This window comes from Pongo abelii, chromosome 2, assembly GCF_028885655.2.
Source record: "Pongo abelii isolate AG06213 chromosome 2, NHGRI_mPonAbe1-v2.0_pri, whole genome shotgun sequence".
In the NCBI taxonomy this organism is placed as follows: domain Eukaryota; kingdom Metazoa; phylum Chordata; class Mammalia; order Primates; family Hominidae; genus Pongo; species Pongo abelii.
The window spans coordinates 27,600,026-27,609,128 of record NC_085928.1 but is presented as its reverse complement, the minus strand read 5'-3'; positions in this window follow the sequence as shown (position 1 = coordinate 27,609,128).

The following is a 9,103-nucleotide window of genomic DNA, read 5'->3' as shown; positions in this document are numbered from 1 at the left end:
TTACTTCTCAGGGTTATCTAGGTGCCAGGAATGTCCCTTGAAGGAATTCAAAATTTTACGTAATTTCCATGCTTTTGGTACAGAGGACACAAGTCCTTAAGAGGGCATTCCTGCTTTGTCTCACTCCTAAGGCTTCCAATTGGTAAATCTGGTAAGAGAACAAAAATGTATCTATTTATCCATCCATCCATCCAACCATCCTCCTGTCTATCTATTTTTGTTAACTCCTGGGGTAGTACTAGTAATCAGTTTGGAATATCTCTGCACTACAGAATATGCATAAGCAGGTATGCAGTTCAGATTTTTTACATGGAATATCACCAGAAACAAATATTCAAAAATTATTTCAGAGTCTAGAATATGCTATAATGCATTTGAGGATGAATAGTAATTTTTATTAGATCAGTTTAGGAGAAGAACTGCATGCATTTTTTGTAAGATGTAAATACACAATTATGTGTTATTCATTATTTGGCACAACTTGTAGTTGTCAAAAAGTTAGCACTTTTCTCTCTTCTAGACCCACCTCTATGCTTAAGACTTATTTTCTTAGCCTCAGGCTGAACTGTCCCTCTAGACATCCAGAGAAAGCAAGGCACTCTTCTGTTTGAAATGCTACCTTATCCCCTCGACTCCATGTGCAAATTGACCTCCTCAAAGTCTCTTGAACTGTGACTCAAATTTTATCTGCTATAATAAAATTTTATCTGCTTTTATCTCAATCTCAATCTCAATGACCACATCCCAGGTTTACCTCTGATTATAATATTATAGATATGTAATATTTATATTCATATATTATATTTATATATAGTATTATATAATTATCTTTCCTAATAACCGTAGCTTTATTTACATCCTTTCGCAGTTCTTATTTACCAAGTAGGTGCTACTGTAATAGATTCACATTTCAGCTATCTTGCCTCAGTGTCATGATTTCCTCTGGCATTATGAGAGTTACTCTCCTACGTTTCTGTTTTACACCATGAACCCTGTTAAACAGGGATAACCCAGCTTGATTTGTAAGAGGTAGTTTCTACAAAAAATTGACGGGCTTTAAATTTTGAAAACTATTGTGTGGCAAATATCACCACAGGGCTTTGAAAACTCCAAATGAAAACTAAAGAATCAGTATTTTAGAATTTGCCATTTTAAGACCTTAGTAAAGATGCAGGAAATAAGACAAAAGGACAGAAGAAGTTAAAGAAGTAAAAATTACATTAAAAAAGTAAAAGTTTAAGGTCACTTGTAGGATAGAGGCTAAAAATTAAAAGAACAATTGATAGCAGAATGTTAAAAATCCTGGCAGTGATTCCATACCTCAGTTATTTCAATATAGTTATCCTACCACATTTTTACAAGGTTTTGCCCATTTTGTATTCATATGGAATACCACATGGAGTTCATGTGTGTGTGTGGGAGACTCAAATCTGCTATTACCCAATCTCACTAACACATTTTCTTTAAATTGCCCTGCAATTCCCAGTGACTTCAACTTCAATTTAATACCAGAATAATTGACTCCTGGTTAATTCTGAACTTCATTCACAGAAAAGAGGCTGATATTGTACTGTATTTTCTGAGAGCCATGCTGACTGTGCTCAGAGGGAACTGGACTTTGTGTCTTATCTTCAGGCCAGAAATCATGAGTTCTGTTGAACACAGGGAAGCAAGAGTCGCAAATGTTATGCATGCAGCAAGAAGGCATTTACCAGATGCCAGTGTCATGCTTCCCAGTCTCCAGAACTGTAAGAAATAAGTTTATTTTTATTATAAATTACCCAGTTTGTGGTATTCCATTATAGCAACAGAAAACAGACTAAGACATTATGTGTAGAAAACTCAGATTTATTAAATGTTAACATATTGCTGTATTTGTTCCAGATCATGCTTTGAAAAAGAAATAAAACATTATAAATACAGCTAAGACCCCACTCCTTATTTCTTCTTCCTTCTTTTCCAGAGGTAACCACCATTCTGATGTTAATATTTATCAGTTTCAAACACATTTTAAAAAATACATATACTATCATTTGTATATTTCTAATTTACACACATATTATCACACTCTTAAATATCATTTTATCACTCAGTCTATTGGTCTTTTAAGTTATATGTCTTGTGATACATGAAGCTCTGACTAATTCATTTTAACTGTTATGCAGCATTCCACTTTACTAATTAAAGATACACACTTACTACTCTATTAAGAGATGGTTAGGTAGGTCATTGTCATTTTTCTTCTATTTTAAAAATACAATAATTATCCTTCTTCTGCAAGTTTTGGAAAAATTTTATAAGTAGATATCTAGAGGTCTACTGTTTTAGATACATAGTAGAATCAATGGGTATCTTTAGCCCTACAAGATTCTGATAAATTGCTTTCCAAAGTTTTGGTAGCAATTCATACTCTTACAAAAGGCTATTTCTCTTATCTTTACCATAGTATCACACTCTTAAATCTTACAAATTGATAGTGTATAAAATGGTATATAATTATGTATTTTTAATTTGTTTTGCTCTGATTACTAAAAGAATAAAGCATCTTTTAATAGTTCCCTTATTATTACCTTTACATCTTTTTGTTGGTCTTATTAAGGGCCTGGGAAGTGAGCAAGATAGAGAACAAACACAAGAGTCCAACCAATAAGTTACAAAAATAAGTGGCTCCTGCCTAATGATAGCCTGGATATTGCATTTATAACATAAATATAAAATATTATAAATGTTATAAATATATATTTATATATTATATATATAATTGTATATAATTTTATATGTATTTATATATTATATACATGTATAATTATATATAAATAATATAAATATATATTTCTGTTATAAACACATATAAATATGTGTGTAATAGCTTACATTGACTCTGTTGCCTTTGTATTACAGCATTCCTCATCACAATTCTTATGTACTTATTCTGCCCTTCTTAAAATAATTGTCAACCAAAGAGAAAAACAAAAACATAAAAATACTTTGAAATAATGGAGTATATTTCTCTCAAAATTGTGATGAATGAGAAAACTCACATGTCTCTCTGGGATAAAATGACCCTTTGAATATTTAAGTGAGTTAGGAAGATACGATAAATTTAATCAATGAGCTACAACTAAAATACAAAGAAAGACCAGCATGGCCAAAGTCTATCAGCTATTTCTGACAGAGAAAAACTAACATGACTATGAAATACCTGTTTATTTTTAATTAAAGAACTATCAATCATATAAGATTTTACTGTGGGGCATCTTTTTAGAGCAAGTCATCCACTATTGTATCTCACGGAAATTTAAAAATAGAAAATCTTATTTTCTCCATTCACTGTCATTACCTTTGGTATTAATTGCCATAGACATTGTGGATATATAGGATGAAATGTTTCAAGCAAGCACAATTACTATGGCAGCTCTGCATTTTTTGACATTTTGTATTTTTCCCTGATTTATATGCTTTTAGGTTACCCATTAACATGCTTTGTTGCATTCCATATAAACTGAAATTGGATCAATGCACATCTTAAACTCATTATGCTGATATTACAAATGCAAATTGCCTACTACCTACAGAGTAGTTAAATATCATCCTGCAGTTTCCTGTTACTTATGAAGAATTTAGTAATAACATCTGCAATTTTAAATATGTTTTCTTTGTCTACTCAACCTTGCAGTGCTCCCAAATATATGCCATATCTTGGAGAAAGACTTACAAAGTCAAACAGACCATGACCCCTTTGCTTGCCAGATTACTGAGTTAGAAATGAAAATGCATAGCCACAGTGTTCAAGTCAAAATACTAGGAAATTCTCAATGGCTTTATTGTATATTTGTTTGTTGAAGTAACAACACAAACACCTTACTGTCCACACACGGGGGCCAGACTTCCCAGCAGGTGGCTTTTGGATTTTACAGCCTCTCATGACAGAGCAGCAAACATTGAATATCCCAGAGCATTCCAAAGTGATGCTTTGTGAGGCTTCTCCCACTAGCAGCATTACAGAAAGGTACTGATCAGAAAATAAATAGCCAATTTGACCACAATGTGTAATGGCAATTCTAGGATAATATGGGTTTCAAAAGCATAATTATGAAACTAACTCTTTAAAAATATTGTATGAGATGTCTAAGCAATTCGTATAAGGACATTCTAATCTTAATCATCAGGAAAAAAGTTTGATTCGTTTACCTCTCTTGGATCTCACCCTACTCAAGCATAAGGCTCAGGGTTTGATTAATAATTTGTGTTTTCCTCCTCAGGTTTGGGACTTCATTTGATCTCTCAATAAATGACAATGTATAGCTGGTTTTCCTTTAAAAAATTATTTTTCTATCTCTTATTTCTTCTTTATATATTTACCCACTAGTCTACTTGTATACGCTCCTTCCTAGATCTCATGTCCTGTGAACCTCCCAGAGCAGCAATTCACTCACTTGATAAGCTCATCAATGCTTCTATGCCATAGGAAAGGAGATAATCACTAATGACATGCATTTTAAGGTTTCTTTGCTTATTTCTTTCCTGTTGTCCAACAAAGATGATTTTAATTGGAAAGCTCAAGCCAGAAGGAAGAGAAAAACAGTGAAAGAGTGGGTTGGTAGTACAAAAAAGAAAAGCGGCATTTTGAGGATACTCTAGGTGTTATTTCTTTAATTTCTTTTACTATAGCATATGTAATGATTCAAATGCATTATCCCTTTATTGTATCATAATAAAAATTTGTAATTAAGTTCATCTAGTGAAGTATTAATAAAGACACTGTACTGGTTTGCTAGGGCTACCATAACAAAATACCACAGACTTGGTGGCTTAAATAACAGAAACTTATTTTCCCACAGTTCTGGAGGCTGGAAGTCCATGGCAGGGTGTGGTAGGTTTGGTGTCTCCTGAGGCCTCTCTTCTTGGCTTGCAGATGGCCCCTTCCTCACCATGTCCTCCCGTGATCTTTCCTTTGTGTACATGAATCCCTGGTCTTTGTGTATACAAATTTCCTCTTATAAGGATACCAATGAGATTAGATTTCAGCCTACCCTAATCACCTCATTTGAACTTAATCACCGCTTTAAGGCTTTATCTTCAAATGCATCCACATTCTGTGACACTAGGGGCTAGAGCTTCAATAGATGAATTTAGGAGGAACACAACTCCTAAATGGAGTGCTGAAAATCTCGCACTCCATTTTGAATGCTTCGCTTTAAAAGGAATTTTGACAAAACAGAGTATATACATGGAATCATGACATAGTTTTGAATTCTGGTCATTCTTTCTTATCAAATATAGTTAAACAAATTGGTAACAATAAATATTTAGCAGAAATACTATGTGTCCCCTGTTTAACAAATCTGACTGGCATTAACTGATTAGCACATTACAAGCCTGGACATGGTTTCTGAGTGCTTTTCACTCCTGCTTTCTTGGCTGTTGCTAATAATTGATAAGAATTGGTACATAAAAAGAAACTTATTTGCCATGGCTGATTCACATCTTAAACTGGAGGACATAAAATTAAAAACATATATTGTAAAGAAATTAATTTATTCGTGTTATTCCTCCATACCTAAACACTATTGTATTAATACAGCCTATAAGCACAAGTGCTCAGTGTTTTTCAAAAATAGTATGTATTATTGGCATTTATGTGGACAAATTCATTGTGCTGTACTCTGCATTGGCTACTGCTGCGTTGTCTCCTACTCTACACTGCCTACTCCTAAATGTTTGCAATATCCCCCAGTCATTTTGACAACCAGAAATGTCCCTTCACGTTTCCAAATGTCTCTTGAGGTAGGTTCTGCTACAGTTATGAAGTGCAAAAAGCTACCAACGCAGTCACATCGCATTATAATAATATCACCTAAAATCCTTTAAGATTTTTCAAAAGTTGTGTTTCTCAACCTGCTTTGCTTGTTCTCGGAGTTTTGTATGTATGTTCGTTAAATTTTATCTTGCTGATTTAGCAATGTATACCAGATTTTGAAAAAGTTTGCCATTTGACCCTGCATTTCCATTTCTAGAAACTGAATATATATACAGGCAAGTATATAGAGATGAATACACACAGGTATTATCAAAACATTCTTGATCATGATGACACATATCAAACTACTAAATGTTTGTCCGGAGTCCATTGTTAATTATAGTATATCTACCTAGTGGAATACTTTGTAGCCACCATGATGTTGAATGACACATAAATTTATTAACCTGGAAAGATGATAATTAAGAAAACAGTGCAATAAAATAACATTCTAATATGTTACAAAGTGTGTGTATAACAATACACAGAAAATATATATATATAGTTTTAAAATGCATTGTTTCAAGGTACTAGAAAACAATGTTAGGTTATTTAATATATGTGTATTAGGCCTGGCATATAACTTTTTTTAATATGGCTCCTAGTTTTTTACAATAAATACTTATTACTGTTATGATCAGAAAAAAAATTCTCATAATTTATCTTGTCACGTTTGATTCATAATTCCACTCTTAGATCTTCCACATCCCAATTGAATCATTTGATGTATTTTTGCATCATTCCTAAACCTGAAAAAGAGTCTCCAAATCTTGACTCAACTTTTGAATAGACTCAACTATACAGGACTAAAGAAAGAACCTTAAGCTAAGTCACTAGAAAATCCCTTTATTAGCCAATACCCTTTTAGTAAAGTTAATCAACTATATGATTCACAAGATCATCAATAAAGATTTAGTGTAAATTGCCTTGTTGAGTTCCCCAAATGATGTATCAATTGCCTTGTCCTTATCCAGAGTAGTAGTTATAAAATTTTTTTAAAAATTAAGAATGGAAGGAAGATCAAGAGAGAGAGAAAGGAAGGAAGGAAAGAAGGAAGGTAGGAGGGTAGGAAGAGAGGAAAGCAAGAAAGTAAAGAAGGAAAAAATGTGATAATTTGATTTGATTTATTTTTTGTAAACCCATGCTGATCCCCTTCAATAAGCTGTTCTAGAATCTTTCCTGAATCCCTAATATGCCTCCCAACTATGTCATGCTCTTTTTTGCCTTCAGATCTTGACCCATGCCATCTTTTTCTTCTGAAGAGCTCTCTTAGCTCCGTGTCCCCTCCACACGTCTGTCCTGCCTTCCCCCACACATATACCTTCACATCTTAATTTTCATTTTTTAGTGGACCTTCTGGTAAGAAATTAAAATCTTTTACTTTATACTCTTTCGAATCCCATTTTGTACTATTTGCTTCTGCATTAACTGACTGCTTACTTGTATGTAATCTCTGGATCATAAACTCATTAAAGATCAGGTTAGTTTTCTGTTTACTACTGCATTCCTAACACCTAATACCATATCTGGCACATTGGTATAAATGGTATAAATGATTACTGAATGACTAAATGGCTGAATAAAAAAATTAATCAATCAATATATTGCCCATAGTGAACATCAAAGTCACCAGTAGTCTGGAGTTTATGGAATGGGTAATTTCATCTGCCTGTTTGCCACCTTCTAGAACATTTCCATTCTCTAAAGAGCCTTTCCAAATTTTTAGACAGGGGTTTAGAATTAACATGTGAGACTTCTGAGCCCCCAGTATGTAATTCATCTAAGTTTACAAACTTGAATTTACTCAAAGGTCTCAAAGCCTCTCTTACTTTTCCTGTACTTCAGTTTCCTTTTACCAATATTTCTCCAGATGCTTTTTATTCTGTAGAAATCCTATTTATAATTCATATTTAATTAATTAAAATCATGAAAGTTATTATCAGAATTTAAATTCCTACAAATTAAGTTATTGATTTTAACATTCTAAAGCAAAGTATGTTTTCTGAATTAATAAACAGTCTTTGAATATTAGCATTTGGGAGAACAAAGGAAATTTTGTGAAAAAAAAATCTATCAACTAACCCCTGATAAATGTTGACCGGAAAGAATTAAATGATAATAGTAATAATCAGAATCACAAAAGCAACCAGGTCTGGTGTCTCATCTCATATTTAAATACTCTCAACTGTAAAATCCATTATAAACTGTGAAATTACAATTGTTTCCCAGCAGAACGTGATCATTAATAGCGCTTGTGACCAATTCCTAATTTAGACAGAATTTTAAAGACCTGCCCCTGATTCATAGTATGTAGGAAAGAAATCAGACACCCAAAACTGGGATTTTATTATGAGCATTTTTTTGGTTCACAAACACCAGCTATTCTCAAATAGTTTATTTAACATGTCACCATTGTCTAGTAAGTATCAACCATTTTATTGCCCAGAGGTTATAAAGGGGCTTGTTTGACATTAGCTTGTATTTGCCCTCACAATTCAAAAGACATTTTTCAAAGAAGATAATCAGCATAGAGAGATATTAGAAAGGAGTATGCAATGCAGAGGTGAATACAAGGTCACACTCGCGACTTTCTGAAGCAATAGCAAAAGCAAAAGGAAAAAAGATAACAAAAAATTTTTAAAATGGTCTTTTAACAGAGACAAAAGCAGTTTACTTCCAAAGGCATGTTGTTTACTACTCTGCCTATTTGGAATATCATATCCCCAAATCTAGCTCACAAATCAATTATAAATATCTTTACAATTTAAATATATAGCCCAGTTAATTCTGAAGCACAAATGTGTAAAGTTCCCTCACTTCCCTGACTTGAAGAGTGAATATTTTCTCGTGTTGTACATGAAAACAATTCCTGAAGGATTTTTATGAACCATAGAACTGTAGGTCTCACCTACACTTCCACACTAAGCAAGCTGGTAAGATCAATAACAAAGAAAAACAGTCTTGAAGCAACCAAACAAATAGGAGTTTGGTAGGCTCACAATGGGATGATCCACTTAGTTCTTTGAGGGATTGTGGATAAAAGAATAAACATCTGGGGTTACTATAGTTCTCTATTTTAAATCTTTATTTTCCTAACTTTTCACAATTTTTATGTATTATGTTTGCCATTGTAAAGAAAATTAAATATTTCGCTATGGCTGTCGAGAGTGGGGTGGCATATCTAAGCTTGGGTACATACGAATAAAGGTAGATTGAAAAGGTTTGGGCTAAATTCCATTAAAGGTTGTTTTAAACAATGAGTCAAAAAGAGACTGGGGAAAAGAAAAAGTCATTTGATCAGAT